Raw genomic sequence first — 19,275 nt, 5'->3', positions numbered from 1 at the left:
CCTTTGGACCTGGAAAATGGTAGGGGAATTGTATGTTTGAACTCAAAACATAATGATCAGTGCTAGAGGTTGGAGTCCTGAAAATAGAAGATGAAAGGGGAACTGGGAACCCTATTGTGACTGACACAAAAAGTTGTGGATATTGAATCTGTATGAAAATACGTCTAGAGTAAAGATGCAGTCATATTAAAACAGCTCTTGTTGCTGTTTGGTACAAGCTTTCTTCCAGCTAGAATTGATCAAGCTCTTGTAAGGACGGCAGAAAATTTATGTGAAAAAAATAAACTGGAAGTCATGGTATGGTCAGGATGGGGTAAGAAGGCATTGCATCTGTCTCTGTTAGTAGTACTTTAGTAGTTTTTGTACTGATCTCTTGGGCTAGGAAAAAAAATCAGTTGAAGTGTATCTCCAGCTGTGTTGAAACCTACTGGTGTACAGTCTTTCCCTTGGAATATGTCTACAGGCAAAACTTATATCTACTCCTGAAAGCAGATATAAAATGTTACTGAAATTATAGATTTGTGTTTGAACTCAAACTAGCATTATATCCTTTCCCGTCTCTTAATGTAACTGCAGGCACAGAGAAGGAAATTATGTGCTAGGTTGTGTCAAGAGGTGTAAGTAACAGAAGCCTATGGCAACCATCCTCATTCTCTTTTAGTCACATACAGTAACAAAGCAACCCTACCAGCACTCCTTTTGGCCTTCCCTTGCCTCTTTTTAGCTTGAATATCCATGTAAAAATGGAATGTTTGTGAATTGCTATATAAGCTTCACAACTGACTGATACTAGGACTGAGGGTGATAGGTTTCCCACAAATAAAAAATTTTATTTTTCATGTTTTCAGAGAATTAGCAGTTATGTCTCATCTCTGGACATCTAAACAAACTCCTGTTTGAAAGTAAAGAAAGACTGGAAAGACTATAATGAATATTTAAAAATTTTAGACGTGAGAGAAATTTAGATGGTTTCTACTTTATTATATAGCTGAAGTAAAATAACTTCAATCGGTGTCCACCATTTTGTTGAACACCTTGGAAATTCACCATTTTTAGATGTGCCCTAAAGTTCCAGATATAGAGGCTTAGCAATGTTCCTACTCAAATGTGAATGAACACAGGCACTCTTATCTTACATGATCCTCTTCTTACATAGCTTATTAGCAGAATTTAGCAGTAGGAAAGACTCTATTTCTTAGTGCTTTTGTGCTGTGTATTTTTTTGTTGTTGTTGGGTGTGTTGGGAAGTTGGTTTTGGTTTTGGGTATTTCTTTTTTGAGGCTAGTTGTAATGTGAATACAAGTGATAACAGTGAATCATCAGGAAAAAAAAAAACCTTTGGAAATAAGCCAGAGTCAAATTCTTTTCTCGTGCTCTGTTCAATCTGCTTCCTCTTTAAAAGAAAACTTTCACATTAGCAGAAAAATAAATGCTTAGCCAGAGTTCTTTTTGTGTCCCTTTCAGCAGGGAGAAGGGAATGAGTGTGCTGAGCTCAATGCCCATGCTGGCTTCCTCCTGCCGTGGAGAGTTAACACTCTAAAGCTTTTTCTTCCCCCTTTATTTCTCTTTCCATTTAATTCTTATAAAAAAGTTGTGATGTTACAATTTTAGTATTGGAAACCAAGCACAGAGTTCTGTTGTGCTGTTGTGAGGAACTGAAATGCTTTGATGTAATCCTAGTTTTTTTCCCGGGAGAAGTAACTTCTAGTTTTTAAATGGTTGGTGTGGCTAGAAAACAGCATTGGTATTACAAAGCTCTGAAAAGCACCTCCAGTAAATAAAAATATACCTGTGTATAGGATATCTATGTGCCCATTACAGAATACAGATACAGTGTTCTGTGAAAACCTCCTGGTATGATCTCAAACAAATCACTTTCCTGTAGTTGCAAGACCAAAACTCCATTCATTAATATAGCTAAAGCCTGCTTTGGAAAAAAAATTAACACTTGAATGTTGTTAATGTGAGTACAATTAATTTTCAGCAAGACATGCAGACTTACCTACAGCAAGGAATTTTGCTTTTTTTTTCTGTGTACTTTCTACTAAGCACAGGCTGAAGACACACACCCTTTCTCCTTGCTAACACTGTTAGTTTATTTCTTTGTCATACCCTGTAGTAAGTATATTAAGCACTATTTCTTTGACATACTCACTAGTAAGTATATTTTACTTTATAGCTGATGCATGGGAGTTGAGAGTATTGTAGTCTCTTAGGTACCATTGGTTTTATTCCCATCTGTTTTTCTAGTTTCTAAAATCTCACGTCTAGTTTTTGATTTCTATTTTTTCTTTCCAGTTCTGAAGAAAAGTTATGAATGAGATTAACAGTTTGGGTGATGTTACACTTAACTAACTTGCTAATTAAGCCTGACTGCTGAAATGTAGCTTCTGTTTTCCCCTGTACAGACACCACATTATACTTTTTACATATTGGGTTCCACAAGGAAATGTTTTTCCTGCCATAACTTAGAGTTCCCTGATACCTAGTGTAACAGCTGGCCTTGCTGGAGCTCCCTTGCACCTCCCAGTGAGTTACAGCTTGCTATATAATATGCAAGAAGATGTGGATTTTGTAAATGGCAAACTACTTACAAACCTAAACCATGCTGACCTTTCCCTTCAGAAAACAGTTGCTGCAGCCAGAAGAGGAGGTGTCAGACCAGGGTACTGTTGCTCGTGCTTTTACCTGTAGTTGTACTGAGCTCTGCAATGCTGTGATTAGTGTGGTTTTGGGACATGGAGCACCAAAAATAAACAGTGGGGAGAGAATCTGTCTTGTAGTTGCTCTTCATTGCAAAGATCATGCAGCAGCTCCTGCCAGCTCCCACCACTGGTGAGATGAGGGAGGTTATGCTGTGTTTGACAGCCTATCTGGAAGCACAGGTATTTTTCAACCATTGTTGGTGAGAATAAGGTTCTTTCACATGCGTCACAAGAGAAACCTGGGTGTAAGGAGCTTTATGAGAGCAACTGCCAAGTGTCCTGAAGTAGAAATGTTGTTAAGTGAAGCAGCAGCTAAGGTGGATCTGAGTCCTGAGGTCCTGTGTAGAGTTATTTGCCTGTGGTTTACTTGGAGGTAATGTCTGTGCTGGTGAGAGCCAGAGAGGCTGTTCTGGTGACACACACTTACAGCTTGGTAACTGCACTGTGCTCAGCCCAGGGAATCTGGTGGAGACAACGGCCCAGTGTGGAGACTGAGCTAACAATCTCAAGACTTCCCAGGTTTCCTTAGACTACACAATCAAGGGAGAAGATGCAACTCAAAAGTGTCCATTAAATAGGAAAAAATCCTTTCAGGTACGTGAATTGCACCAGTGATGCTATGTTTACCCACTCCCCTTTTACTTTTGCCCTAAATGAAATCTTGTTTAAGTAGAAAATCTGATAGCACAGACTAGCAGTGCTATTTACTGAAGTAGATAAATTTACTTCAAAATTATTTAAGTAGTGCTTTAGCTAGGGAATTAGATCTATCTAATATGGTACAGTATCGCTGGATGTGCAGAAAACATTCTTACATGACAAAAATGCAAAGGGTTTCCTCCTGGTCCTGAGCTCCTCTGATGCATGCCTTTTGTTAGCAGTTCACTGCTTTGTTACAGTTTCACGTGCTAAAGTCTGCAATTGCTGAAAAAAAAGGAGTAAATGATGCTGGAAAGTAAATATAATTTGCAGCCTCGGTTTGAACTATAGGTTCATATTCAGCAGGTATATTTGTTTATTTTTCTTGAACCTGTTAGAAGAATGTTCCATTTGAGCAGTTGCTCTAAAAGCAAATGAAACATAAGGTATCAATGTTTGTTCATGTGTTAGTTCTCTGAGATAAAATGCTTTGTTGTATCCTGTTAATAAATCCTAATTTTTTTTTGATATCACAGACTTAAACATCAGAGACTCCAGACTAGAGCAGGCTGCTTTCTTGAGGGCGAGGACAAACATTCACATTGGAGCACTCCTCCTTAACCTCCAGACAAACCATTTATCTTCACTAATGTGCATTCTTTTACTTTTTGCAACAGATACCCCAAATTCTGTTTTGCCATCTGCTCTGTGGCATTTGAGGCTTCAGAGGATTGGCTATTTATTACTTAATGGCCATGGATAGAAATACAGTAAATTCTTTACAAAATAAAAATCAATACTCACTGACATACTGCATATTGAGGAAAATAATTGTTTATGGCACACAGCTTAAGCTGTTCTGGTAATCACGTTGAAAAATACAATATTTATTCATTAGATCAAATTTAATGAGGCCTCCTGGCAGTAATTATAAAAATTACTGTAGCAGTAAATTACTAATGAGTTGTGATGTGCTTCCTACCTGTGAGGAAGGACTGGGGGTTGAAAGAATTGATATCCAGACAACACTAGGGAGGGTGAGATCTTGAGGCTAGGAGTCAAGCTCACAGCAGCACAGAAGTTGTTCAGTGCACCAGAATGGTTAAACTAAAAAAAAAAGAGGGGAAAAAAAATAGCTGAGAGACTAATAATCATAAATTTCACTTTAAATTGTAGCTCTACATTTGTTTCCAAACTGACAGCTATAGGCAAGGGAACAATGTTATCAATGGGAGGAACAGACTTCTGTATATCGTCTTGCTACAAACGCAGCTGAAGTGACCTAATTTACTGTAGCAGATCTTAGGCTGGGAGCAGCTTCTTGCTTTCCAGTTGCTATAAAGTTCCATGCAAAACACAGCAAAGAGGACAATGTTTTCTTAGTGCCCTTAAATCCTCAGAAGAGTCACCTAAGATGTGGAGCTAAGACAAAGGTTTAAATCCCCCACCAGCTTGCTTTCAGGCAGGGGAGTTTGACCCGGATTTCTTTCTTCTGAGACAAAGCTTTAAGGAATGCAGAGGCTTTTGGTAGCAAATGGTACACAGTATGAATAACACCAGGGCACAAAGGTGTAAAAATGGTGCCACTTCTATCAAAGTCCAGGTTGCTGCTGAGCACGGGGTGTTGCTGCAGTAGCAGAGACTGGCTAGAGAAAGGGGTTCTGCTGCGTGCCAAAATGAATGCAAAAATGAACTGGCATATAATTATATTTCTATCCGTAGCTTTTAAAGGTACTGTATATGTGACAGGTGGGCTTTGGTATTGTAAAACCCAATTAAATTAGCTACCTTTTAGCAATTTCTTTTGCAAAAATATTTTTTAAAAGATTTTTTAAAATCTTTTGCTGCAAAAGCTTGATTCTGGATTGAAACATCTACCCAAAATCAAATGGAATTAGGCTGTGCATTTTTCTCTCTCATGACACAGAACTGTTCTTAAATACACTGTTGAGGCTTTAAAAGGAGTGGGAAAATCTAGCATGACTTATTTACTCCTTATGTTGGCATGTTGTACTAAAATGAGCCATTAGGCATGGATACTTCCACACGCTCTTACACATTGTGAAGTCAAAAGGGGAGAGAAGTCTGTCCACTCACCCTGTAGTCATCTTCCAAAACCCTTGAAAGAAGCAGAAATGCAGGTCCCTTGGACAAAGAGATGCAGAGATGCTGGTTTTTGTGGAGCTAGGGGTTTCTTAAGCTGAAAGAGCCCCTAAGAGTCAAGCATTACAGTACTGAGCCTTTTGAGCCCAAGGCCCCTCACACCTAAAAGATTGTATACACTGAAAATACATACAAAGCCTTGGGCAAGCTAGGAAATGAACAGCAACCTGTCAGCATACAGCAGGATTATTTTTGCAGTTTCCATACTTTCAAGACAAGGGTACATCTTTTTCCCCCTCTAAAAAGCAGTGATTTGCAGTGGTTTGGCTAATTCACATTACCTGGCTTCTTGTTATTGAAATAAGGCAGGAAGAGCTTTTGCCATGATGCAATTACAAAAAGACAACATCTCTTAGCCCCCCAGAAATTAACCTTATTTAACTTCATTGCCACTAAATCCACAGACCTGTGCTGTTATGTCACACTGCAGAGAAAAACCATCTGGTTTTGGCTGTGAAGATGGTATCTCTGCTGCTCGAGTGCTGAGTTCTTTTCCTAGCATTTCCTCAGTGACCTTAGGAAATTCAGTCTTCCCCTGTTTCTCTTTTTAAAGCACAGAAATCCTCTCCAGGCTTTCCCTTGTGGTCTGATCCTGTCTGGAAAAGAAAATAAAGTGTGGTTTTTTTATTATTAGCTAAACTGAATTTGGCAATGGACAGATGTTCACTTTGCATACAGCTGTGCTGGCTGAAGATTTTTTTTTCCTGTCTTTCTGGAGGCTAAATTAACACAGATAGAAAATTCTGTGATCTTCAGATAGAAAACACTTTAGAAATAGGAATTATTGTGGGCTGGATTTTCAGAATTGCTGTCAGCCACAGCTGAAATCAGTGGAAGCTGTGGGCTGAAAAACCTGGAGCCCTGAACTACAATAGTTTACATGAATGTAGAAATAGTTAATGGCTGACATAGGATTTTGGATCAATCTCCAGTAAAAGCTCTCAGGTAAATACAAAAGGTAGATGTGGTGGAATGCTCCTATTTGGGGTTTTTTTGCCTGTGTTTTTTTTTTTGATGTTTGTTTCATTTTTTTTAACTGCAGAATGCAGATCTGAGGACTTACTGCCCAGAAGACTGAGCTTTCAGCATAGGCTGCCTGACTATTGTCTAATGATGCAAAATAGGTTTTCAGTTAGTATTGTGAATTCTTAGGGCAAAATGAAAGCAATTTACCTAATGTTTCTTCTTCTACACCTATGAAATTAATTTACTGTATGTGGAGGAAGGGGGGGACACTGTGGAACTAAATCAAAAAACTAAATAATAATGATGAAGCTTTTAAGAGAGAATGTCTCACAATCTGACATAAGTAGTAAGATTGTTGCTGTGCACTATTACTATAATTAAATTACATTATGCTATTGCATTAAACTAATCTGTCAGTAATACTGTACTTAGCAGCAAGATTTTGTCACATAAACATTATGTGCCTTTAAACTTCTGCATTTTGTCTTGCAAAATGCAGGGAAAATACAGAAATTGGAGGAGCAGAATATAACATGAAAAGCTATAGTGCTGGAAAAAGGCCAGCTGGTTCAACATGCCAGTCCTTTTAAAGCAGGTAAGTAGAGTGTTAGAATACATTTACCAAAAGGGTGGAACATGAGATGCATGCATGAGGTGCCTGCTATTACTTCAAAAATGTTAGGTACCAAGCTAGAAATTATCTTTCTAGCCTTTTCCCAAACAACAGAACACATAAGGCTAAATCAGAAGCTGCTGAGAGTAAACTATTAAGAAAAACATGCAAATAATAACTGAAATGAAGCTGCAATCTTTTATCTGAACAGAGGCAGAAAAAGAAGGGGGCTACGGATCACTTAGACTATGATCAGTGAAACGGCAGCTGATCAGAGAGGTGCAGTCTTTAGAGCAATGTTAGCTTTTGCAGACCTAGGAAGCATAATAATATTTTTCAAACAGAAGACTTCATTCCTGTCGTAGCAGATCAAACCATCTTTCAGAGCAGCAGATCCTGTCCTCTCTCTGCCTGGTAAGCTGTTGTACATTTTTTCTGGTGCTAGTTCTTTTCCAAATGAGTTACTGGTGCTTTCATCCACATCCTGTTGACAGCTATCCCTTTCTCACCTTTGCAAAATACAGACTATGTTAATTGTTCATGTTTGTTATCATGCACAATTACTTGGATTTTAGTAAAAATTATCAAGGAAAATGACAAGCACATTTCTGCCCCTTTGCTTACCTCTCCCATAGATAGCATACAGATACACACTATAAACTTACTGTGTGCCAAATTGCTGTAACTAGGACTACAGCATTTGCTGTCCTTCCTGTATTTGCCTCTGCCTTCAAGTGTTCACTGAACCATCCCAGTCTGCACTCCCTGTGATCTAATTGTGCCGGCAATATGTCGGGATGGACATGCTGTTCGTTAAGGATTCAGATGAATACAGGGGTTCTCTTCCAGCTCCTGGGGGCAGGAACAGGATGAAAACATTGTGAGACTTTATTAAGTCTTATAAGACTGCCACCCCTTGCCTCTGGCAGCTTCAGGGGTGGGAATTAGCCTTTACAGGGAGGTTATCATCTGTAATACATATTTATGCTGTGTCCATCCTGTATAAGAATGCTCTCAGTAAAACTTAGGCTAGGCTGTAATAATACTTTGCACTTCTTTGTTGCCTTTCATCTGAGCATTTCATTGTGCCTTTAAAAGCTTTCATTAGCTAAAATTCACAACCCTGTTGTGCAGTAACTGTGGATTAACACCTCCACCACATGCAAAATACAGTTCAGAGAAGCAAGGACTTGAGTAAGTGGTTTAAAAAGCTGGAAAGAATTGGGGGTGTGGGGGGAAATGGAATTGATTATTTCCATATCTATGTGCTAGCTCTGTGTTTTCTATCTAAATATCTTAGACTTGGATTGATGTTCTGGCTTCGTTCTGCTGCATTTTTAAATGCTGACGTGTGGCAAATTTAGCATTGTTTCAAAATTCTGAAGATATTCATTTGCAGGTTCATTTATTATCTGCTGGAAATCTATCCTTTGATAACTGGATGCAGATGTAGCCACGAGAGTGATATAATTGCCTGTGGAGCTAGGTATGCATTTTAAGTATTGCTAAGCTACAGGGTCTAGTTTCCCTGGGATATGTGTGACTCTTGTGAATGCCAGTTACACACATTCCAGAGAAGAGAATATGCCCCTAAAGCTACAATGTCCTTCGTGCATAGCCTCCAATCCTCTACAAAGCTTACATTTCACAGGATTCAACATTATTGGTTCTTTTGGGATCAATGAGAAACTCACCACCCATCTCCAGTATCTCTGAATTACAGAGCAGAACCAGATCAAACACAGAAGAGTTCCCTCATTTATCCTGCCTCTGTAATACATCAGAGTGTGTGCTGCATTCATTTTGTGTAGGCGGGCTGGTGTCTAATGTACTCTGTGAACATATTTATAAAGGATTAACCTGTGCCTGGTGTTCCTAAAAACTGATTTATTTAAAATACATATTTTATTCTACTTGTCTCAACCATACAAATCATTCTGTTTAGCTTTGATGTTAGTCATTTTTGCAGCAGTGTAATACACTGCACATTATCAGTAGTCCTGCTATGTATGACAGGCTTTTTTCCCCCAGCCAATACTTCTCAGTGCATTGTATCATCTGCGTCTGAAAATTTCAACCTGCAGTGAAAGTGTTCACTAATAGAATGTACTGCTTAGCAAACGCTGGAACACTGAGGCTTTGAATAGGGTGCTGTTGCTTTCAAAGTGTTTAGAAGCAAACTGGGTGTAGAAGGTCAGGAATCACAGGTGCTGGGAAAGACCTGGATGCACTTTGTACCTGGAATGTTCTCTGTGGGTGCACACACGCTCTGACCCGGCACCTTCACGCTAAGAAGGATCCAGTAAAGTGAAGCTCCCGGACTGCAAACAGTTGCACCCTCCCTCCCACCAGCCCCAAATTAAGTATGTATATTTAAAATTATTTACTTTGAAACGGGCAATATTTGGAAATTTGTTTTGTATAGGGAAAGGATTAAAAAGAAATACTAATGAATAGCTTGGCAACAGGGAATTCTTACCTTCACCTGCAATACATGAAGATAACTGCAAAATGTGAAGGGCAGTTTGAGAAGTTGCTGACTAGGAACTTGGGATAAAACTGAAGAAGGGCAGACATCTGATGAAGGATTAAGGGTAATTTATTGAAGTTATCCACCATAGGGAAAATGACCAAAGCAAACACTGGAAAACCTGTTTCTTCAGATGTTTGACAGCCAGACTTAAGCCTTCTTCTCACCTTGATCTTCAACCAAGAATTAAGGGCTTGGTTTGGTTTTGGTGTTTTGGTTTTTATTTTGTGTCAGCCTATACTGGGATAGTAACTGTGTGAAAAAGCTTACAGAGTTTTCAGTATCTTCTGAAAGAAATAGTGGTATTTGATTATACTTTTGTTGCTCATTTGGTTGCCATTGAATTCAAGGAGTGCAGGCTGCTGAAAATTCTGTTCTTGATTCCACAGTTTTTTTATAACTCCTGTGTCAGATATTATTACCATCAGTCCATCTTATCTGAATGTAAGAAAACACAAAAATCAGTGTGTGTAGCAGGGGGAGGAAGATTCTTCTCAGCAGCCCATCAGGCAGTTTTTCTAGTTCATTTTCTTCCCCATTGTTCAAATACTAACTCAGAAGCTTGCAAATGTTTCTGTTTCTTGCCAAATCAGTGGTTCTTTTGCCCTGGCACACATTAATGTTTTTTTCCCTTTTCTTGTGTTTTGAGTGCAGCTGAACAACAAATTTCTCTCTGTTTAACAAGCAACTTCCTCATATTAAAAGTTTTTTCCAAAGCGAACTATCTTTTTCTTTATTTCAGCACAGTTCTGCATTTGTATTTGTTAATTAAATACTGACAAGTGAAAAACAGCAAGTGAAGCAATATTGTGTGTTTGTGGGCTTTGAGAACAGCCCCTCTGGAACCTGAGCCTGTCTGTCTCATGGAGCCAAGGCAACAGCCATTCTTTGAGAGGTAAGCCAGTAAGACAGCAAGTTGGTATTCATGAAACAAGAGTGGCTCCTTCGAAAGAAATCTAACCTCTTTTCTGTCATTCCATGTGCATTAGACTTAACAGTACTCTCAGAAATTTTCATGCAAGCTACACCCATTTTTCACCCCTCCCTGAAATGGAGATAGTTTTGTTTTACAGCAGCAAAATAATTTGCTGCCTATTTTCTCACCAATGTAAGAGACTTTCTTTAAGTGGAAGTTGGCTCATCGGAGGCCAAAGGAGGACATGGATAGATGGATGGATGTGTGTGTACGTGCATCTGGAGTTCTTTTGTTCTCTCCCTGCTAGCTTTGACTGTTAAAACAGCCATTTCAGTAATTTCTTGGCTGGCTTTGCAGGGAATAAAATCTTGGTCTTTGCTGCTCCTGGAAGAGAGGTTGTCATAATGTTGCTCCCCCACTTGACTGACAGACACCTTTGCGAACACACAGCATGTTTCATCTCAAAGCACTCGATGAATATCCTTAACCCCCCCTCTGGACCAGCCCACCTCTCCTTGCAATGCTCCTTGTCTTTTCTCGCAGGATCGCAATCCTTGCCTTTTGTTCCTCCTTCTCAGGAGTTAATACCTCCCCACCTTACAAGTCAGCAGCAGATTCTGTCAGTTTAAAACCCTAAATAACAAACCCTCCTACCCTGAAGGCCTTTTCCTTTCAAGCCTGTATTTTTCTAGCCTGTGAGGGAGTCAGTGCCACAACCCTGAGTTTTCATGGAATAGTTTCTAAGCCTGTATCTGTGTATCATGAATATCTTCCAAAGAAGGAATGAACATCCCCTCTTCTGGCAGCTCCTGTATTTTGTGCCTTCGTGCCCTCCTTCCCCACCATCCTCTGCTCCTTATATGCCCCTTCACATCATCCCCTCTACATGTGGTGTTTCCTTTCAAATCCTCATTCACTGCTGCTCTCACCTCAGCCTGCTCCAGCCGTTGCCTGACAATGCAGTCACAGCCCAGAACCCAAACATTTTTTGCCTCTGTTAAGGTGTCCCACTGTTGGTCTTTTGCAGATTTCCAGAAAGCTGGAAGACCCAACACAAGTTTTCAATCCTTCTCTTTCCTCCACACTTTATTTCCCTATCTGTTGAATTCCTGTGGCCTGAAAAAGAAAGCAGAAGCTCAGTTCTTTTCTTTTTACCCCATTTAAGATCTCTGGCATCACATCCCCTCCTTTCTAGCTGAGGGGTTTTTCTGCAGTCTGTGGTATTGCTTCTTGTTTCCTAAAATGCTGCTGTTAAGAAATACTAAACACATCTGCCCTGGGGATAGTTGAGTGTATCTAAGCCAGAGACAGGAGACTGCTGGCTTAGAGGCAAGAGGTGACTCCTCCACAGAAATATGAAATAGGTGACATATAGGGCCAGCTTACAAGGGGAAGCATTAACACAATTTGTGTTCATTTCAAAGACACAGAAAATGATCCTGAAGATAAACTGAAGATCTGAGATTGTTAGGTGATCTAATGATCTCTGTCGCTTTATCACTTCTGTTTGCTGTTTCTGACACGTTTGCTGAGCTTAAACATGCTTAAACTGTGCACGTATTCTGATTTTTCCCTTTACCTCCTCACTCCATCCCACCTTACTTTAAAATGTCAGCTGCTTGGAAATCAAAGGAGTTTTTTCAAATGTCTCAGATGGTGGCGTGTCAGGTAGGTATATAAGAGACAGAGGGGTTTGAAACAGGAGGATAAAACTATCATGATGACTGAGGCCTCCGCATGCTTTGCAGCATGCACGACAGGGAGAATGTCCTTCCCTGGAGGAAGCTTACAGCTCCTGCTACTGATAATTACTATGGGGTTTTAAACATGACAGTGATTCAAGTTTTGTTTTCAGTTGCTGTTGTTTTTTTTTCACCTCCCCAAACCCAGGGGACTGACAGCCAGGCTAAGCTGACCACTCCACCAGTCCTGTCTATGTGTAACCTCTCTGGTGCCTCCCTTTCACCTGCTCTGCAGTCCCTCCCTGTACATGCTGGGCTCCAGCAGGGAGGCTGTCCTGGAGCCCAGCTGCATAACACTGCTTCACAGCAATGATTTTGCTCCCTGGTGACTCACTGCATTTTGCACCTGATGGTAAAAGATAATCTGTCACCTTAAATCCTACTAGTTCTGCAAGATAGCTTTTATATAATCAGTGGGTACTTTTACCCTCTTTTGTCCAAACATGAATATAAGGTCCAGCTTGAATCCCCCATATATTTTTTTTAAAGAAAGCAGCTGTGTTGTCCTTCAGGAAAACAGCTTGTAATTTAGCATTACTGTGTTATATCCCCTAGGCAACGCTTTCTGTCTTCAGGACATATATTTATCACAGACATCACAGTATCTCTATGGTGGTTTAGTTTTCCATCAAGCAAAGCTAAAAGAGCATTTAATTCCGTAAAGCTCTGATTGATCTTCACCACAATGTACCTCTGGTGCTTTTCTCAATGTCTCCTCTGCTGAACAAGATTTCTTCTTCCACTTTTGATCTCTCAGAAGTCTGAACTGATCTCAGAAGTGTGGGCTTGCTTTGCCTTCTAGCGCTACCTGTCTTTGTGCTTGGCAGAGCTTTCCTGTCCTTTGGTCAGCTCTGGAGTCCTGGTTAGCTCCATCAGCCAGCAGCTCTTTGCCTCACTCAGGAGGCTGCCTGTGGAGAATTGAATGTATGTAAGCAAGGAAATAATCTGCCAGCCTTGGATGGCTTTCACTTTTTGTTTTCAGTTTCATTTTTGGTATTATAAAAGAGTCATGGAGACTAGATAGATGGACACATCTTAAGGTGTTCAATTAAGATGAACAGAAGCATCATGGCCCCGCTACTTGCTCTGAAACTTTTCTCTGTTCTTAACAGAAGCTACTTTGTTAATTGCTCCTTCTTCTGGTGATCATTTCACCCTTGAGCTCAGAGCAGTGCCCTTTTATTGTTACAAATTCTGATCCCAAAAACCACTAGAAACCAAGCTTGGTCTTCTGCGTAGCAGATACTGAGTGCTACAGCATTTGTCAAATGTTTTTGATCAGTGCACACAACCTGAGGAAAAAAGCAAGCAAGCAAGGAAGAAGTGGGAATGCAAAGAGACATCTTTCAAAGTGTGCAGTAATTGGCAAGGTAAATGCAAGGGTCTTTCTGCTTTTCATAACACTGGTAATATCAGTTTATGATAAAAACCTATTCAGAGTTACACATGAAGGTAAGACATTTGCCAAAAAAATTCTTTAGTTTCAATTCTATTTTTTTATAATGGACATGAAGTGCCATCCATGCTGAATGACTGTTGGCATTCGACTTACCACTGAGTAACTGTATGTTGATGGATAAGCCAGTCTCATCCAAGTGTCAGGAAGATTATCAGAAAAAAAAAAAAAGAGCTGTCTGTAGTTGCTCCATCTCTGAGGAGATTGCCAACTCACTCTAACAAAAGAAAACATTAGTGTGCTATTTGCGTCCCACAAAGAGACTGTGATAAGATGACATGATAAATGATAGAGGGCTTTTTTTTTCCCTAGGAAAAACACATAAGGTAGCTAAATCGTCAAGTGTAAAGAATATTTTGGGTCTTGCCACTGGGGTGAGTAATTTATTTTTTAAAAAGGGGAAACAGTCAGAAAAACAAGAGTGTAGGTTCTGGGTTTTCACTCTAATTGCATTAAGTAATTATATGATATAGTAATTCATATACATACACGTGGAAGCACCCACCTACGCATATGTACAGAGAGAAAATGATAAAGGGCCAAATTACTAACTTGCTTTCTGATATCCCACAGAAAATTGTACGTGCAATCAAGCTACCATTCTGCTGGCTTGCTTGCACTAATGGCTATTTGAGTGCCCATGTTTTGTTACTCTGAATTAAAGATCGAAAGGAAGGTAATTTTAGGTGGCAAAAAAGGAGGTCTCTTAAAAAAAACCCTAGCTCTATGAATTAGATTTTCAGTACCTACTTTTGGAGTGGTATGCATTAACTACAGCTCTGCATGGATTTACCACAATTGTCTGTGTAAATTGCTAGCAATGCCTAAGAAGCTATTGGTTGCCCAGTTATGTGATTGAACAGATATTACATGTTAGTGCAGCAGGTACATTGCTGTTTGAGATTGCTAGATATTATGAAAATTTGGCCTTCTATGATTAAGAACATTACATGTTGCTATTCAGCACTTTGTTGGTGCTGAGAGACATATCATTACTAAAAATTGCCAAAGATGTGTGATGAGTTACCCTCATCCTTTCCCCTCACTTCACTGCACCCACCCAATGCAGAGTGAGACCAGGACTTGGGTGCTGCTGATGCTGCACCTTCACCTGCAGTTAATGGCCATCTCCCAGTGATGGCCACATGCAACATTCTGATGGCTTTGAAGATGTTGATCATTTAACACAATCTGAACCATGTGCCTTTTCCAGAAGGGAAACAAAGTAGTGTTCATTTGAACACTACATGAACAAAGTAGTGATCGTTTTTGGCATCAGGTTTCTTGAAGCATCCAACAGCTGCTTCCCTTCTCTCCTATGGATAGCCTAAAACACAAGTGAACATATATCATAACTAGCAAAGAGATCTCTTTGCACTTATAACAGAAGAAGCAAATTTCTGCAATGGCAGAAGAGAAGAATGTACCAACCTTTCTTCCATGTCTGCACTGAAACAGGAATCAGACCATAATGAGACCTTGCATTTTGCTTCCTTTTATGCAGAGAGAGGACTGCAGTGTCCTGAGCTGTTTAATGCTATTTTTTCCACACAAATTAAAAGAATTTGATACATGGAGATCAGTTATATGTTTGGAGTAGGCAGCTTATGAAAGCTTTTAAAATAAATGAAATGGCAGTGTCACTTACATCTGCCTGTTACTGGCATTTACACTGATGCTATTTAAAGCCATGCATCCTCTAAGATTAGTAAAGCAAAGTACACATATCTTCAGACCTAAGTTCTTGAAGAGAATGCCTTACCTCATCTCTGAGTGGATCCAGTCTTTCATATTCTGGAAAACAAATCAGTTTATGTGAGTATCATTCTGCCGGCGTTTGAGTAAAATATTTGATCTTCCTTTCTTCTGAAAGATTTTTTCTTTATATCATCTAGTTCTGCCTTCATCCTCAAGAGATACCATGTTGCATGAGGCAACTGTGTCTTGCACCCACAACTGCATAAATATAAAGGAAATTACAAAAACTGCATAAATGTAAAGGAAATCACAAACTTTGTGTATCTTCATGCAGTGAAAGCACTTCTGTGCCTTCATGTCATAGTGTGAAGGATATCGAGGATTTATCCTGTGAAATGGAGGAAGAGAAGAAAACCTGTGCACATCCATGCTGTTAGGAAAAAAAGCAAATTCTGCTTTATAGTTTGGAAATAATGGCATTTTGCAACCTGACAAAGGATCCTAAATGGCACAATGCTATTAATATATTGTAACATTCCAGCAAGATCTTTTTTTCTCTGTGGTGCAAAATAATGCATATATTTATGTCTCATGTATACTAGAGATCCCTCACTGCAAATTTCAGATTGAATCCCTGCAAAAAATCAGGTGTGAAAATATCTAATTCCATTGAAATTGGTGTCTGTAGGAGGAAAAAAATATACCCGAATATACCCACAGACATAGGCAAAAACTGTCCTGTGACAAATTTGAAACCTGCTCTATGTTTTAACTGACCTTGTCTTCCACAGCTTAGGAGACTCCTTCCCCGGTCACTGCTTAGTGACTGAGTATTTGAATTGCAGCTCTAATAGCACATGTTGTCTGCAGGTATTACAAAAGCAATCTCCACACTGGGGTGCAGGCCATAACACATGGCACTTTGGGGAGGTAGTATTTTATCCATATTTTTATGGTAGCCTTCATAATTCAGGTTTGAAGAGACTGCAAACCCTGAAGCAAGCACTGACTTCCTATCAAACTGTCAAAAAAATAATAAAAACCTTGTCACTAAGACACTGCTGGCAATCCTCGCTAGACAGAATAAGGAACCTGCTTAGGCATAAATGAAATAGTTCTATTATGGAGCCATTGTTGAGAACAAGACTTTTATATCACTATTATATCTGTGGAAATTAATCTAATTTGTTCCCCATTTTAATTAGCCCCTTTATGTCACACCCAAGTTCCAATGCTTGCAAGAAAAAAAGAGGAATTTTTTAATAATCAGATTATCCTTCTGAAAGAAAACAGCAGAAAGATAATTTTAATTTAAAAATAAAGAGACAGGAATATTTTTAAAAGAAAAATGTTATTTCTTCCAAATTATGAAGTGCTGCTCTCTGGTGTAACATTATTATTCTGTGTAGCAACTTATTAAATGAAGCAATTTATGGTAGCATCTCTGAAAAATGCCATCCTTTATTGAGATGAAAGTAATAGCATAAGGACTGTAAAATAAAAAGGCAGAATATCTTCTTTTAGACCATTACAAAAATACATGTATTGTCTATTTGAAAATCAATACAGTATCATAAAATAAAATGGAGATGTGGTATCATCATCATAATTTCTATTTCAAATGGTTTGCTGAGAGCCAAATTGTATCTTTTATGGAAAAAGAATGACAAATGGTTTAATTCAATATCACATGCATGTGTATGTATGAGCTGAAATTCTGCTACAACTCAAAGCTGTTAGGCAAATATTTTAGTATCACCACAAGTTTAAAAACAACAGACATGTGGGAGTGCATCCATTTATTTACACTAGTACTGACTTAAAATTCAAAATGCTATTTGAAGCTTTTAAAGTACTGCTGTGGGATGTTAAATTACTGCTGAATTCTTACTGTTCTGAGATACCTTTCAACCTGCCAAGATGCATGATGATGATAATAATAATAATAACAGCAGTAGTGTGGGGATCTTTAAAATAATGTGGGGCTTATTTCTGTAAGATAAATACCATTTTCACTAACCCCTGTTTTATGATTCAGCATTTCTAACACAATAAAGTGAAATAATGAAAGTAAAACAACAACAGGTTTGTGTGGGCTGGGAAAGGGAAAACGAGCACGTGCATTGTCAGAATTTCTGCAGAAATTGTAGGGGGAAAGAAAACCTCATGTAAGTGGCGCTTCCCTCTCTCTTCCCCACGGGGAAAATTCCTCCTCTTGTTTTTAGTGCTCGCTACATTTCCTTCTTTTATTCCTGTTTCAGATCTCGTCCTTTTGTTCCCCTCGTCTCCTCGGATGCCTCTCCTTCCTCCCGCAGCGGGAGCTCCCGGCAGCGGGGCCGGAGCGCGGCGGCCGCGGGGCTGCAGGTGAGCGGGCGGCGGGGGCGGCGGGAGCCCGGGCTGGGGCCGCGGTGTGCGGGGCCCGCCGCACTCCCGCCTGCTCGCCCGCCTGCTCGCCCGCCTCCTTCCCGGGGACAGCGGGGGCAGGGAGCACTCCCTGTGGCGCTCGCAGCTTTCTACACCTGCCTGGCTCAGGGCTGCGGGGGAGGAGGAGGTGAGATGGCCGGTGTGTTCTCAGGTGAGGATGGGGGCTCTGAACCACCCGGCTCCGCCGCGCTTGGCTCGCGTGGGTCGGGAAGGAGCTTTTGGCTGCCTGCTCCCATCACCGTCTGACAGATGCCGGGTTCGGTGAGGAGCCCGCCAGGCATGGCCACTGCCACAGGCAGATAATCACCAAATGCCCCTCAGATGTGCGAGAGGACTTTTCCGCCTCTCTTGCTGAAGTAGTTTGTCGCACCTGGACCATTGGTCATTATCGCTGCTCGGCCGCAGCAGCGCGGGCACGGCACTACAAGAGATGTTTGCATTGCTACGGGATCAGAGGTCACCGCTGCAGGGGACCAGGGCTGGTTTCTTAAACAGCCAAGTCTGTTTAAGGTGTAATTCCTCAGGAAGAGCAATGCGCTTGTGGCCATTTAAACGAGTTAACGGAGCCGTTCAAGGCCGTGAGTGCTTTTCCAAACCAGGCACAAACCGCAGCTCAGGCGGGCGCCCGGGGTTGCTGTCGGCCGAGTCGCCTCAGCCCCGCAGGTCTGTCACCTCTGGCTCCTGCCCATGTCACATCCCTGTCCTCCGGGTGGAAACTGCGGAAGAAAGTGCAGGATGCGCCTTGGTTTCGCCGACACCGCTCCCGCCGCGCTGGCTCCCGCACTGGTAATGACCGGGCTCACACAGGTGCCCGGGCGGGAGGCTCCGGGCCGGGGCCGGGTTACAGACCGTCCCCGCCGGTGCCTGGGTGTTGGCAGCGGGTGCTGGGAGCACGGCCCTGCGTGGGGAGTCCCGTATGCCCCCACTCCACACGAGCGTCTGCGAGAGGGAAACCTCCTCTGGAGGCCGGGGCAGCCCTCCCAGCCCCGCAGCGCTGCCCGCGGTGACAGGCGCTCCCCGCGGGCCTCCCCCGGCGGGTCCGGGCCCGGCCGGGCCCCCGAGCCCGCCCGCGCCCCGGCTGCCGGCAGGGGGCGCTCTGGCTCCGGGAACGCGCCGCTGCCCGGCCCGGCCCGGCCGCCCCACCGCCACGGGCAGGCCCGGGGCACGGCCGGGCCACGGGCGGCAGGAACCGCGGGGCCGGGCTGCCGCAGGGCAGCGAGCAGCTGACCACCTCACCGGCAGAGCCGCCGGCCTCGGGGGACTGCCCGGGAGGTGCAGCCGGCCCGGCGCCCCGAGCGCCCCGGGGCGGGCGCGGGGAAGGCGGCGCCGCGGGTGAGGGGCCGGGCCGGCCGGGGCCGCAGCGGGCCCGGCGCCGCCGCAGCCGCCGGCAGAAGTTGGTGACAAGCGGGATGTGGCCGTGGCTG

The 19,275-nt window shown here is 41.8% G+C and overlaps 1 long non-coding RNA gene across 12 annotated transcripts; it reads right to left on the bottom strand.

The window, feature by feature from the left end:
• Positions 1–1,443: 1,443 nt before the first annotated feature.
• On the bottom strand, positions 1,444–17,785 carry LOC135308862 (uncharacterized). Of its 12 annotated transcripts, none has more exons than XR_010369250.1 (13): positions 17,591–17,785; positions 16,205–16,448; positions 15,492–15,685; positions 15,161–15,266; positions 14,841–15,056; positions 13,826–13,946; positions 12,965–13,181; positions 11,461–11,647; positions 9,565–10,915; positions 7,751–7,937; positions 5,913–6,102; positions 4,326–4,450; positions 1,444–3,628 (listed from the first exon to the last, which is right to left on the bottom strand). It is a non-coding gene; the product is annotated as an uncharacterized LOC135308862 (long non-coding RNA). The 12 variants fall into 12 exon arrangements; XR_010369247.1 differs by having other exon boundaries at positions 1,447–3,628; positions 9,565–10,053; positions 10,720–11,647; XR_010369245.1 differs by having other exon boundaries at positions 1,449–3,166; positions 3,520–3,628; positions 9,565–11,647.
• Between the last annotated feature and the right edge of the window lie 1,490 nt (positions 17,786–19,275).

This window comes from Passer domesticus, chromosome 10, assembly GCF_036417665.1.
Source record: "Passer domesticus isolate bPasDom1 chromosome 10, bPasDom1.hap1, whole genome shotgun sequence".
Classification (NCBI taxonomy): domain Eukaryota; kingdom Metazoa; phylum Chordata; class Aves; order Passeriformes; family Passeridae; genus Passer; species Passer domesticus.
Note: the sequence above shows the minus strand (reverse complement) of the source record. Positions and strands in the feature narration are given on the sequence as shown.